General features: G+C 36.3%; 2 pseudogenes across 2 annotated transcripts; both read right to left on the bottom strand.

Moving 5' to 3' along the window:
- Window positions 1-5,212: 5,212 nt before the first annotated feature.
- On the bottom strand, window positions 5,213-9,547 carry LOC149220181 (uncharacterized; annotated as a pseudogene). Its single transcript, XR_016249271.1, has 7 exons — window positions 8,650-9,547; window positions 7,954-8,334; window positions 7,628-7,703; window positions 7,449-7,512; window positions 6,874-7,006; window positions 6,534-6,647; window positions 5,213-6,264 (listed from the first exon to the last, which is right to left on the bottom strand). The product of XR_016249271.1 is annotated as an uncharacterized LOC149220181 (transcript).
- Window positions 9,548-9,641: 94 nt separating this feature from the next.
- Window positions 9,642-13,258, bottom strand: LOC149220180 (uncharacterized; annotated as a pseudogene). The gene is made up of 7 exons (XR_016249270.1): window positions 12,542-13,258; window positions 11,845-12,225; window positions 11,520-11,594; window positions 11,339-11,403; window positions 10,704-10,836; window positions 10,364-10,477; window positions 9,642-10,094 (listed from the first exon to the last, which is right to left on the bottom strand). The product of XR_016249270.1 is annotated as an uncharacterized LOC149220180 (transcript).
- Window positions 13,259-15,568: the final 2,310 nt, after the last annotated feature.

The following is a 15,568-nucleotide window of genomic DNA, read 5'->3' as shown; positions in this document are numbered from 1 at the left end:
AAACAATTCTGAGTTTTTAAACAATTCACACTCAGTGGAAATGACAAAAGGGTTTCTGTAATGAAAGTACACTCAGTGGAAGTATAAAACGGATAAAACTTGAGGGAAATAGATGTTACAAGTGGCTCAAGTGGATTTCAATTTTTTGGATTCGGTTGGTTAGCACCTAATTCAACTATGAACGTATGAGAGATACCTACAATGAAATTATGCTTAATGGTTCAATGCCTCACGCATGTACACTTTACTATTGGTTGGTACCCCTTGCAAGATTCAAGTAATTTTTTACCAATGTTTATCTCAGGTATTATAGACCAACGAGGAGAGTAAAATCTTCAATTGCACCTAAACATGCGTAGAACTGTCAACAAAGGTATGCCTCATAGGGTTGACCTAGATTTGAAAGGATCTCAATGAACCCAGCGAGATGACTATGGAAGTACAATCTTCAAATGCAAACTCTGCCAAGATGCAGGCCGTCTAATGACAGGCTTCACAAAAAAGGTATAGCAAGTGGAAGGACATTCAGAGCCATAATAGATCTTCCATAGATGGCCTGCTGTGGGATCCAAAAAGTTGAGAGGACGAAAATAAGACCCGGTTAGATTAGAAGACAAGCAAAAGGAAACGAACCAAAATTATAGAAACAACAGATACAGAGAAGGCCCATGAACAAGGAAGAAAACTCCTACAGACTCTCGAGTCTCAGCACAGGAGAAGACCATATTTGAGAACAGGAATGCTTCTTGAGGTTGGTTCGCAGCTCTAAAAGGGGCATTGTCTGAGATGGTGGACTTGGGAGGTGATTTGTTGCTTTTGACGCAAAAAAAGAAACATACACAGTCGTTAAGCAAATAGTAAATGTAATATGCAACCACTGATCTATGCACAGTAATGAACCAAAGTTCATGAGACAAAACTTAACAGGTATTGCACATATAGCAACAGTTTCACACACCCATTCTGTCTATGAGCAAGATATCCAGAGGTATCTCTCACATGAGACAGTGAAGTAACAGGCATTTCAGATAACAGTAGTTTAAAAAATCGATTATGCACATGAGCAAAATATCTAGAGGAACCTCTCACATGAGATAATAATAATGCATACCCGAAAAATCTTGTAGGGCTTTCTCCTTACGCAGAGTAGAATCAATCCTCCATACACCTGCAGGTTTTCACGAACAACAAAGATAAAGTAAAATTTAAGATAACAGTGACCCAAATATATATAAAACCTCATAACTACCACCATAATAGGTAGAGGGCGAGGGCAAAACGATCTGCAGGAAAAACGGCCTACGTGGCCCTCATGCAGCGAAGAAAGTCGCCTCGTCCTTTGCGGCCCTCGTCGAAACCCTTCTCCCTTCTCTGCAGGTCTGTCGCCCTCCTCTGCAGCAACTCCGTTGCGCCATCCTCAACACCCCTGCCCTCCTCTACATCAAACGCGGATATCCGCGGGCAAGACATGTTTAGTGAGGTCGTTAGGGTAAAGTTTGGTACGTAACAGAAACCGATTTATTAACTAAAACCGACTTATTAACAAAACCGATTTATTAACGTATTAGTTACTAGAAATTGTCCCAAAAGGTACAAAGAGAGGCCGATAGGATTATTAAACTAGAATTGTTGAATTTTTCTAGAAGAGTTAATTGGTTTGTGGAAAACCTTGTTTTCTTGGAGTGGATCATTGTGCAATTACTTTTCTTTAGATGTTTTGTTTATATCTATATTACAAAGAACACATTGAATGTCTTATTTCATTTCTAAATATCTTTTCCGTGCTTTTTCTTGATCAATTTGATGAAATATTCCATTATCCTTTGGTAACACTCGCTGGCTAGCTGGACCATGTAACTCTCGCATTTTAATGCAGTGAACGATCTTCGAATCCCCTGGAACTTCATTACTTTGCTCATGATTTACGATAAACTTTCATCAAATAAAATTATGAAATATCGCGTTTTCTTTTAACAAGGTGGAAAAACCTATCATAATTCAGCTGTCAAACCAGCAGTGAGGACAACTATCTTTGGCTGTTAACAGTTAATGCATCGCTCTTATTCAAGGAAAACCACGCCTCAACTGGAATGACCTGCTGGTGGTCAGTAAGGGGGCAGATTTCACACCTGCCAGATGTCTCTGGGTCTTGGGCCTTAGACATGCAGAAACAGTATTAGGGCATTGAAACATTGTTATGACAGCAATGTGCAACATTTATTTTTTATCAAACAAAAAAGCAATGAACCTCTTGAAACAAATTGAACATCTTTTATAGTTGAAGGAAAAAGTGAGATTGTTGATATTAACCTCTTCAAAAAAAATGAACCTCTTTTATAGTTTAAGGAAAGAGTGAGATCGCTGATATTAAGTAGTTCACAGTGTTTTTCTTACATCTTAAGTTATTATAACAATATTTATTAATATATCAAAGCTCAACATGGTATTTACATAGATCTGAACCACCAGCCAGCTCATAGTTATACTCAAGAGTGTTTCTCTGGCGCTGTAAGCCATTACAATAATATTCATCAAGATATCAAAGCTGAAGATTTGAACCTGGATGAGAAAGATAACAATCATTTCACCCAACCACCGGTCAGCCTACAATTATACTTGAACACGTTATAACAAAAATCATCAAAATATCAAAACTCAACCTGTCATTGGTGGAGACTTAAACCTAGATGGAAAAGATAACAATGATAACAATCATTCCACCAAATTAAATAACCACTATCAAGAAAATCCAAAATATTGTTAATCACTGTATCAAATAAAACTCTGATGAATAGATAAATTGGCTCTGGCCCACATTTAAGTCAACTTTATAATAAAACAAAGATGCTTCAAAGCTCAGCATGTCTTTGGTAAAGATTTAAATCCACATGGAAAGATAACAATCATTCCATCCAATTAAATAACCGCAAATATGTAAATTTAATCAGCCTTACATGATTTATTCGATGGATATAACTGTTAACTTAATGTGGATATAACTGTTAAGGCGTTTCGAACACAGGCAATGGAATCTTCTGTGTAGTGTCGTCTTTAGTTAGTAGTCGGTCATTTTCGTGGATAAAGCAAACGCACCACCCAGGTATTGTGGTGGTGGTGGGTGCTGCGTAGTAGTAGCGTTATATGCGGCGTCTATGGCTTTTGAAAAATGCACGACTTTACACATTTGAGATGCTGAAAGGTAAGGTTGTCCCCTATCCAACTAGAAACAAATGCATGTGTCATCTATGATTAAAGTTTTTGTCTCATCCTTTGTCCAGTTCACAAATATTTTGTCCATATCCATCCTGGCCCATCTCCTTTCCTGCTTCAGAATCCCACATATACATTTCACTTAATTTGGGAGTTTGTTTTTTAAGAAAAGACTCTCTCTGCCCAGAGGATAACAAATATGAGAAAAATAACAAATATTTCTCTTTTTCAATTGGGTACAAACATCAACATGGATGGAAAAAGGAGAAAAATTGTCTATTAGCATTAATCAATTTTTTCACTTTAATGTTGTTTTTCACTGTTTTGGTGTATTGCTATGTAAACCTTACAGTGTAATCTCTGTTCAAATCATATTGTAATTGATATTTATGTGACGTAAGAAGTTTTCATATGTGCTTGCAAGTAGGATTTAAAAATCATAATAATAGTAGTTGTTAGGTTATAGTGGTGGTAGTTGAAATTAACTCCATGTCACCAAAAAGTGAGAAGTAAGAGACCAATAGATTCTTCTCAATAAAAACCAAAAACATCATCTTTTCTTATTATATTCCATCACATTATTTAGTGTAATATTTTATGGTTATTGTTCATGTAATGTTACAAGTTATCTTTTTCTTATTCTTCTTATTATTATTCATACATTTGATGTTATAAGTGATCTTGGAATATTTCTATGTTAGAGATTTTGTTCTGACATTTATAATCACCTTCTTCTCAATGAATTGTATTTTCCTAATAAAACCATCGTTTTATATTCACCAGGCCAATATGAAACATCATACATTGTAACAAAGAGGTAACAAGAAGGTGGATGATGATATTATAAGCATCAATTTTCATTAAAGCTCTGAGCTTCGCTGGCTTGGAGAGTAAATTGAAAAAGTTTCTCATCTCTGTGAAATACCGTTATTACACCTCAAAATAGATTTAACAATGCCACATTAAAAATGCTCTGAACAAAGTCTATGTTCGAAAAAGCTAAAACCTCTCTGACACACATAGGTAGGCAGTGCAGGCTTCCCTAGTGACAATGAAAAACACAAGTGTCTAATAAACAGACAGTGCTCTGTGTTTCCCAAGTCTAGAATCAAACATAGGTACCTAAAAAACAGAGAGTTATAGCTCTGTGTTTCTCTTGCCCTATATCAAAAACATCGTCTACAAATTATTAGGATAATTTTATAATTAAGAGGCTTTCCCCCTTGAACAGTATGGGTATTAATCTTCCTGAGGTGTAGGCAGGGGAGAACACTTGTGGTATTAGTAATGGGAGTTTGATCTTGTCCAGTAATGGCAGATGCAATAATCTGGTTGTTGATCTGCAGTTTTTGGCAAGCTAAGTGGTTTCAGTTTGATAGACACCTCAGTGATCCTGTTTAGAAGCCCAGTTTGTATATGTAATCTTATATAGTGTTTTTTCATTTTAAATTACCCATCCATCTATTGCAGGCTCTAGGCCCATCATTTACCAGCCAACGTTAGGAGGCTTTCCCCCTTGAACAGTACGGGTATTAATCTTCCTGAGGTGTAGGCAGGGGAAGACAGTTGTGGTATCGTAATGGGAGTTTGATCCTGTCCAGTCATGGCAGATGCAATAATCTGGTTGTTGATCTGTAGTTTTTGGCAAGCTAAGTGATTTCAGTGTGATAGACACCTCAGTTATCCTGTTTAGAAGCTCAGTTTGTATATTTAATCTTATATAGTGTTTTTTCATTGTAAAATTACCCATTCATCTATTGCAGGCTCTAGGTCCATCATTTCCCCGCTAAGCTTTAGGAGGCTTTCCCCTTGAATTGTATGGGTATTAATCTTCCTAAGGTGTAGGCAGGGGAGGACAGCTTTGGTATTAGTATTGTGAGTTATTCCTGTCCAGTAATGGCAGATGCAATAATCTGGTTCTTGATCTGCGGTAATTGGCAAGCTAAGTGGTTTCAGTGTGATAGACACCTCAGTTATCCTGTTTAGAAGCCCAGGTTGTACATGTAATCTTATATAGTGTTTTTCATTGTCACGTTTTTTGATCTTCATCTCAGATAATGAAGGCATCCCTATCTCCTGATTCATAAAATTGTGCAAAATTGTAAGCACAGAATTCCAAATTTTGAGGGATCCATACTCGGTTTCCCTTACGGTGCTAATTTACTCATTTGTTGTTGCAGGTTGACTATTGGTCAGGAGACTGCAGCTTTTCTGGCTTCATGCGAAATACCGTTGAATGCTTGGGAAGAGTCAGGTCGTGCAAACTGATTACAAATTTTACCACATACTTCCATTGAGAGAAAAACTTCCACAAAACTGAAATACATCCTAATATAATCAACTTAAACATAAACAGTTTACAATAATGACTATTGATTTCTCCGTATAGTTATCTTCATTCATCCATTGCTCATGTAGCCATGATTTCTCCATATACTTATCTTCATTGATCCATTGCTCATCTAGTCATGCTAACTACTTATACATTTCACCACATACATATACATTTCACCACATACATACTTCCATTGGAGTCTTGCAAGGAATATTCCCAGCAAGCTAGCTTTTAGTGGTCACATAACAACAACCGGGCATACTAAAAAACCTTTGAATCGCCTTTTTTTTTTTAAACTGTACACTCTTGACATATTGCCAGTGTATCAGTCATCTCCAGTATACTCCACAATATGGTGATTTGTGTCTACTTGATTCCCTGAAAAAACACATATATCATTCATAAGCACCAGTTTCGAGTCTGGCACCTTAACAAGCCCTTTAATTCTTTGGTGGCATTCATTGCCAAATAAAATCTTTTGAACAACCTAAAAATATGGAAATCCATGAATATATATTGGATATAAATTCCATAATAATTGGGATGACAATTGTGTGACACTGTCGAAGTCACAAAGAGTAATTTCTTGTCCATCTGTTGCAATATCAGACCAGCTGCAACTTCAAGCTTTGCCAAAATGTCCGCAACCTAGGCTAGTCAATCCATGATGCACCGACCACTTTGGCCATGAATGCATATCTGTCTGCTGCTTCGTCAATCTGCAGTTGGAAAAGTGTTATATTTAGTATGAAACGGACATTTCTGCAACCTACACCACACATGAACAGAGTAAATCGAGTTCTAATCCTTGCCTGGAACACAATGTCATTCACAGGTGTGGAATAGTAAATACGCTTTGAAAATCAGAACTTTACAAACAATTAGACACAGCTAGCTGTCTACAGATTTTATTTCTTACAAGCAAATCAGTGAAATCACTGAAAAATTGCATACAGAAAAAGCATATTACGAAAAAATAATAACTCACCAGCTTTTGGGTTGGCCTTCCTGCACCATGGCCAGATTTGGTATCAATTCGGCCAATAATGGGGTTGGTCTGTGGACTATTCTCCACGCTCTTACATAGAACATATTGCATCGTCTATATACACAAGAAGTTCAAAATCGATATAAACAAATTAGCTATGGATTTAAAATAAATTACAATAAAACACGAATCACACATATGTTATGTCTGTTTGTGAAAATAGGGACGGAAAAGAGCCACCAATGGTTTGTGCATCAATAGTTGCCTATAAGCTTCAACATTCAAATATCAAATATTAGTTGACATTTCATGCAGGGCCAGAGCCATATCAAGTACTCACTGCTAGCAGCTTCAAAGAGTGGAGTGGCACAACACGGTCGTCATGATCTGCTGTCAATAACATTATAGCAGGATACTGTAAATTCTGTCCCGGTTTGTCCCATGGTGTCTTTACATTATGCAATGGTGAGTATCTGCAGCAATGAAGAATGTGTTATACGAACAGTTGATGATGCCTTTTTCAAAAAGCAAGAAGTTCAAGCAAATAGCCCTAAGGGTTAGCTCAAGTGGTCTAGAGCCAGACATGAAGTTCTTAGATTGTTGCTGAGCACAAGGTCGACTCTCCTTGATTCCCTTGGGGCGAGACCCCATATTCAGGGCCGACGGTTTACCCAGTTACCATCCATGAAATGTGGGAAAGTACTCCAGGATTTCCGGTGGAGCTTTCATTCCAAGTAAATAAAAAATAAAAACAAAACAAAACAAAAAAAACTAATAGAGCACTTTTTGATAGGGTGAATAGAAAAAGAAAAAACATTTTATCTTCATTTCAGATCACTAACAGTTTGAATATTATTTAAATTTTAGACACTGCTACTTATTAGTTAGAGAGACAGGCTCCATTTGTCCTCTTACTTAATCAGCCAATGAAATTCGTCTTCCTTATCTGAAGAGCCATAATCAGTAGTCCACGCATGGCCTGCAGATTTCAGCACAAGTTCCATCATCAGTTGCCCTGCAGATGCCTACGTCTAGAGATTACCCTAACCAGAGGGGGAGAAGTAGTTGAATATTATTATGACAGTAAAACTTACCAACAGTAAATTTATGAAAACGCAACATGTCCATAACACCGACATGAGCCAGTGTGCAACCAAATAGGTCAGGTCTCTGTTTAAACGCAGAATTAACAATCAAAACCTCTTATTTCACCGAAAAACGATCTGCTAAATGCTCCCTACATTTCTTTTTGAATAAGTTTTAGAAAAACCGATACAGAGAACAACATTTTCTTTGGGATAAACAACTTTTTCGATCGGATTCTACATTGAAACGAAAGGAGGAAGGATTGAAGCAAGCAACTGGTTTATACAGGACCTTTATTTAACCACACATCTTATCATCAAATACATGGAAATACCTGATTTGTGCAAGCTGCAACAAGAAGTCCACCATTACTGCCTCCTTCAATACATAACTTTTTAGGTTGTGTATATCCCTCTGACACAAGGAACTCGGCGGCAGATATGAAATCATCAAAGCAATTTTGTTTTTTGGCAAGAGAGCCTGCTTTATGCCATTCTTCTCCATATTCACCACCACCACGAATATTTGCAATTGCAAAAACTGCCCCTAGATGTCTTGAAATGACAATACGACCAACACTGAAGTTTGGAGTGATGCTAATGTTAAAGCCCCCATAACCATATAATAGAGCTGGATGAGAACCATCAAGAGCAATGTCTTTCTTGGATACAATGAACATTGGTATCTGAGTTCCATCCTTGCTGGTTATGAAAACCTGACAACAATCGAGACGGATCAGTAACAATATTATATTAGAAAACAGTCACATCAGTAGTCAATCCAGATGGACTGCATGATATTGCCCATTAGTATTAAGTATTCCAATTGAGGAGAATAGAAACATCCAAGTGAGGAGAATAGAAACATCTATCTTGTAGCAAGAAATTAAATGATTCTAATGTGAAACACTGAAACCTATTGCTTTTACAATCAGATTACTTGTTTAAAACATTCAATAGAGAAGATTTTCTCCCTAAAGATAGCCAAGCAAAAATTTGTAGAAGCAAAAAATAGTAAAAATAACCGTTACCTGTTTAGCCTCAAACTCTGTCCGATCAAAGCCTGGAACAACAGTCTCTCTGAAAACAACTAACTCTGGTTTTTCCACATAGGTTGCATCGATAGATAATGCCAGGGGTAAGAAAGCTTGTAAAACCAATAAATATCTCCTTGTCTTTACGCCTTCCTGATATTCCAGAAACTGACCCAATATCTATTGGCATATTATGAAGCAAATTTCCAGATTGCAAGTCTCGTATTTGCAAAACATACTTGACATCGCTTAAATAGCTTAATAGAAGTCGATTTCCATTGACACAGCAAGCTGATTCAAGCACGTCCTTCTCAGATTCTCCAATAACGTCACTGCAAGCTTCCGGCTGCAAAAGGTCTACACGAACCAATTTATACCTAGGAGCATTTTTATAGTGTTTTTCATTGTGCATGTAATCTTATATAGTGTTTTTCATTGTCACGTTTTTTGATCTTCATCTCAGATAATGAAGGCATCCCTATCTCCTGATTCATAAAAATGTGCAAAATTGTATGCACAGAATTCCAAATTTTGAGGGATCCATACTCGGTTTCCCTTACGGTGCTAATTTACTCATTTGTTGTTGCAGGTTGACTGTTGGTCAGGAGACTGCAGCTTTTCTGGCTTCATGCGAAATACCGTTGAATGCTTGGGAAGAGTCAGGTCGTGCAAACTGATTACAAATTTTACCACATACTTCCATTGAGAGAAAAACTTCCACAAAACTGAAATACATCCTAATATAATCAACTTAAACATAAACAGTTTACAATAATGACTATTGATTTCTCCGTATAGTTATCTTCATTCATCCATTGCTCATGTAGCCATGATTTCTCCATATACTTATCTTCATTGATCCATTGCTCATCTAGTCATGCTAACTACTTGTACATTTCACCACATACATACTTCCATTGGAGTCTTGCAAGGAATATTCCCAGCAAGCTAGCTTTTAGTGGTCACATAACAACAACCGGGCATGTTAAAAAAACTTTGAATCGCCTTTTTTTTTTAAACTGTACACTCTTGACATATTGCCAGTGTATCAGTCATCTCCAGTATACTCCACAATATGGTGATTTGTGTCTACTTGATTCCCTGAAAAAACACATATATCATTCATAAGCACCAGTTTCGAGTCTGGCACCTTAATAAGCCCTTCAATTCTTTGGTGGCATTCATTGCCAAATAAAATCTTTTGAACAACCTAAAAATATGGAAATCCATGAATATATATTGGATATAAATTCCATAATAATTGGGATGACAATTGTGTGACACTGTCGAAGTCACAAAGAGTAATTTCTTGTCCATCTGTTGCAATATCAGACCAGCTGCAACTTCAAGCTTTGCCAAAATGTCCGCAACCTAGGCTAGTCAATCCATGATGCACCGACCACTTTGGCCATGAATGCGTATCTGTCTGCTGCTTCGTCAATCTGCAGTTGGAAAAGTGTTATATTTAGTATGAAACGGACATTTCTGCAACCTACAACACACATGAACAGAGTAAATCGAGTTCTAATCCTTGCCTGGAACACAATGTCATTCACAGGTGTGGAATAGTAAATACGCTTTGAAAATCAGAACTTTACAAACAATTAGACACAGCTAGCTGTCTACAGATTTTATTTCTTACAAGCAAATCAGTGAAATCACTGAAAAATTGCATATAGAAAAAGCATATTACGAAAAAATAATAACTCACCAGCTTTTGGGTTGGCCTTCCTGCACCATGGCCAGATTTGGTATCAATTCGGCCAATAATGGGGTTGGTCTGTGGACTATTCTCCATGCTCTTACATAGAACATATTGCATCGTCTATATACACAAGAAGTTCAAAATCGATATAAACAAATTAGCTATGGATTTAAAATAAATTACAATAAAACACGAATCACACATATGTTATGTCTGTTTGTGAAAATAGGGACGGAAAAGAGCCACCAATGGTTTGTGCATCAATAGTTGCCTATAAGCTTCAACATTCAAATATCAAATATTAGTTGACATTTCATGCAGGGCCAGAGCCATATCAAGTACTCACTGCTAGCAGCTTCAAAGAGTGGAGTGGCACAACACGGTCGTCATGATCTGCTGTCAATAACATTATAGCAGGATACTGTAAATTCTGTCCCGGATTGTCCCATGGTGTCTTTACATTATGCAATGGTGAGTATCTGCAGCAATGAAGAATGTGTTATATGAACAGTTGATGATGCCTTTTTCAAAAAGCAAGAAGTTCAGGCAAATAGTCCTAAGGGTTAGCTCAAGTGGTCTAGAGCCAGACATGAAGTTCTTAAGTGGTCTAGAGCCAGACATGAAGTTCTTAGATTGTTGCTGATCACAAGTTCGACTCTCCTTGATTCCCTTGGGGCGAGACCCCATATTCAGGACCGACGGTTTACCCAGTTACCATCCATAAAATGTGGTTTACCTAGTTACCATCCATAAAATGTGGGAAAGTACTCCAAGATTTCAGGTGGAGCTTTCATTCCAAGTAAATAAAAAATAAAAACAAAACAAAACAAAAAAAAACTAATAGAGCACTTTTTGATAGGGTGAATAGAAAAAGAAAAAACATTTTATCTTCATTTCAGATCACTAACAGTTTGAATATTATTTAAATTTTAGACACTGCTACTTATTAGTTAGAGAGACAGGCTGCATTTGTCCTCTTACTTAATCAGCCAATGAAATTCGTCTTCCTTATCTGAAGAGCCATAATCAGTAGTCCACGCATGGCCTGCATATTTCAGCATAAGTTCCATCATCAGTTGCCCTGCAGATGCCTACGTCTAGAGATTACCCTAACCAGAGGGGGAGAAGTAGTTGAATATTATTATGACAGTAAAACTTACCTAACAGTAAATTTATGAAAACACAACATGTCCATAACACCCACATGAGCCAGTGTGCAACCAAATAGGTCAGGTCTCTGTTTAAACGCAGAATTAACAATCAAAACCTCTTATTTCACCGAAAAACGATCTGCTAAATGCTCCCTACATTTCTTTTTGAATAAGTTTTAGAAAAACCGATACAGAGAACAACATTTTCTTTGGGATAAACAACTTTTTCGATCGGATTCTACATTGAAACGAAAGGAGGAAGGATTGAAGCAAGCAACTGGTTTATACAGGACCTTTATTTAACCACACATCTTATCATCAAATACATGGAAATACCTGATTTGTGCAAGCTGCAACAAGAAGTCCACCATTACTGCCTCCTTCAATACATAACTTTTTAGGTTGTGTATATCCCTCTGACACAAGGAACTCGGCGGCAGATATGAAATCATCAAAGCAATTTTGTTTTTTGGCAAGAGGGCCTGCTTTATGCCATTCTTCTCCATATTCACCACCACCACGAATATTTGCAATTGCAAAAACTGCCCCTAGATGTCTTGAAATGACAATACGACCAACACTGAAGTTTGGAGTGATGCTAATGTTAAAGCCCCCATAACCATATAATAGAGCTGGATGAGAACCATCAAGAGCAATGTCTTTCTTGGATACAATGAACATTGGTATCTGAGTTCCATCCTTGCTGGTTATGAAAACCTGACAACAACCGAGACGGATCAGTAACAATATTATATTAGAAAACAGTCACATCAGTAGTCAATCCAGATGGACTGCATGATATTGCCCATTAGTATTAAGTATTCCAATTGAGGAGAATAGAAACATCCAAGTGAGGAGAATAGAAACATCTATCTTGTAGCAAGAAATTAAATGAATTCTAATGTGAAACACTGAAACCTATTGCTTTTACAATCAGATTACTTGTTTAAAACATTCAATAGAGAAGATTTTCTCCCTAAAGATAGCCAAGCAAAAATTTGTAGAAGCAAAAAATAGTAAAAATAACCGTTACCTGTTTAGCCTCAAACTCTGTCCGATCAAAGCCTGGAACAACAGTCTCTCTGAAAACAACTAACTCTGGTTTTTCCACATAGGTTGCATCGATAGATAATGCCAGGGGTAAGAAAGCTTGTAAAACCAATATATATCTCCTTGTCTTTACGCCTTCCTGATATTCCAGAAACTGACCCAATATCTATTGGCATATTATGAAGCAAATTTCCAGATTGCAAGTCTCGTATTTGCAAAACATACTTGACATCGCTTAAATAGCTTAATAGAAGTTGATTTCCATTGACACAGCAAGCTGATTCAACCACGTCCTTTTCAGATTCTCCAATAACGTCACTGCAAGCTTCCGGCTGCAAAAGGTCTACACGAACCAATTTATACCTAGGAGCATTTTTATTGGTTCGAAAAGTGAACAAAGTGCCATCATTTGCAACAAGATCATTTGCAACAAGATCATACTGTGCTTCAGCTCCCTGATGTTCAGATCGAAGGGGATCGAGGCGCCTCAGATTGCTGTCCTCTCTCATCCATCCACAGACGCTTGGCCTCTCATCCATCCACAGACTCTTGGCCTCTCTTCGCTGACGCTTGGTTTCTAAAAAGGCCGATGATCTAATGGTTGGAGTTTATTCCATCGTCTAACAATCGATCTAATGGCCCATAACGAGACACCGCGGCACGGAGGGGAGTTCCTCTCAGAGGGAACGCCTTACGGCGTAATTATTCGTTGCTATCGTCTCTGCAGCGCATGTTCCTTCTATTATCACTTTTTCCTTTACAAGTGCCATCATGACCACTTTTTCTAAGTACACTTTTTTAATTTAATATTTTAATATGAATAGATATTAGATAGGTGAGTTTGCAAAAAACACAATATTGTAGATATCGAATTGTTATATAATTATTAATAAAATTTTAATAGTTAAATGGATTTTAATTTATGTTTTTTTATTATTTTGTTTTAATTTATCTTGTGTTGTATTAGTTTTATCTTCATTTACTTTGGAGGTATTTTATTCTTCTTTCCACTTCCTTTTCATTTTTCTTTTTTCCTAAATTTTTTATTTTTGTATTTTTTTTCTTACATTTCAATTTTTTTAGTTCTTCATTTCCACCTCTTTTTCTCCCTAAATTTCCTCTTTTAATTTTTTTTTTCTTTTTCATTTCAATTTTTTTCCTTGACTTAATTATTTACTATCTTTGATTTTTCTTTCTTTCCTTTTTAATTCTCATTTTTACTTTTAACTTATCCCCATTTTCCCTCAATCTAATTTCCCCACTCCCTCCATTAATTCTCCTTCCTCCTTTTCCTCACACTTTTCAATTTCACTTTTTAATTTTTTCAATCTCTCTTTTAGTTTTCTCCCCCTTTTCAATTTATCCTAGTTATTATCTCAACATAGTTTTATTCTTTTCTTGCAATCATTCTTACTTTTTCTTTTTTCATCTCATCTCTGTCACCCTTTAAACCCAAATCCAAGCAATCTCTTTTAACATCTTTATTATACTTCTTGTATTCCTCATAATAGATGGACTACCATAAATGACATTTACTCCCATTAATCTACATAGTTTATCACCACACACATACACATATATTTTTACCTATACATTTATTAATTAAATTCATTTATTTGTTATGTAACAACCCTGAATTGTATGTAAAACTTTGTTAACCTAAGCTAAGGAAAGCTAGGTCTCATGTGTAACAAGAAAAGTAAATACATTATTATTAAATCACTTGGAAAAGCGAGACACCAAGAAATGAGATTCTTGCGAGATCCCATTGGTGAATGGGTAGGGATAATTCCTTCATGATAAGACTTCTAGATCCAATTATAGATGAGATTGATGGATTGGAGGTAATTATCCATTAAGTTACTTAGTTAAAGAAAGATGCTAAGTTTAAGAAAAAACATAAAAGCCTTGTGGGAGAGAAAGACAAACTTTTATGAGGAAAAACCTCGTAGGAGAGAAAGGCTAGGCAAATGGCTAAAAAAATCCATAAAAGCTAGACACTGCTAATGGAAACCATATCATGAAAGAGGGTATTAAATACCCATTGAAGAGATCAACAAGGGTAATCAATCCATAGAAGCAACTCTAGGCATGGGGGTGAACTGGTGAAAGCCAGTTGTAGGTTGGGTGGAGGTGTTCGGTTCTCCAAGTGACAATCTTTTCGATTTCTTTTGTCTAAACCACTTGCATGGGATGTATTGTATGTCTACTCCTTACCTTTTATGTTGCTTAATCACTTAGTGCAAGTGTATAGTTGTATGTGTTATCTTTAATTATGAAGTTGATTGAATTCTTATGCATGTGAACCTTATTGAATCCAAGTGTAGATTTAGTGACATTTGCATACTAGGAAGTTATTAATACTTGGGTCAAGGAGCTACAGGGCACATGTTACTAATGGTAGAATCTCGATGTAACCACTATGCATGAGTAGAATTGGTTGTACTAACTTTAATTATGGGATGATTATATATGGATGCATGAGATAACTATGGAATCTAAATTTAATCACAATTAAATTTAGTGAAGGAACATAGTACGTCTTTAAAATTATGTGATATCTTTGTTTCTAAGGTGGTGAATATTTATGAAAATTTCATAAGATTTATGTCAGTAAGACCTTCGACTATGCCAGTAGGACTATTATCATGATTTATGGTCATAGTAGCTACAATAGACTTAAGATAATGTTCCATTAAGGCTTGTGTTGAGTCATCAAAGAATCTTATTGGTTTCATGTCATGATTCATTCTTTTCTCTAAGTTGTAAATTATGTATAAGGGTTGATTTTATATGTAAGCCTTGTAATTGAATGTAGAATTCCACATCATGGATATATTAAAGCATAGAAGGGGTTTGTAGTATTGTGCCCATAGGGTATGGTTCATTACTTTTGATGTTGTCGAATTTTGAAGAATATGAGTATAGTTGCATGAATAATATTTGTTCATCTAAAGATGGAATAATTATACTAGTGATGAATATTGAATCTAACTTTAATTGAAAGGAA

This window comes from Pinus tabuliformis, chromosome Q (genome assembly GCF_031772625.1).
Source record: "Pinus tabuliformis cultivar Carrire ecotype Pingquan chromosome Q, CPIR1, whole genome shotgun sequence".
Lineage (NCBI taxonomy): Eukaryota > Viridiplantae > Streptophyta > Pinopsida > Pinales > Pinaceae > Pinus > Pinus tabuliformis.
This window is presented reverse-complemented; position numbering and strand designations above follow the sequence as displayed.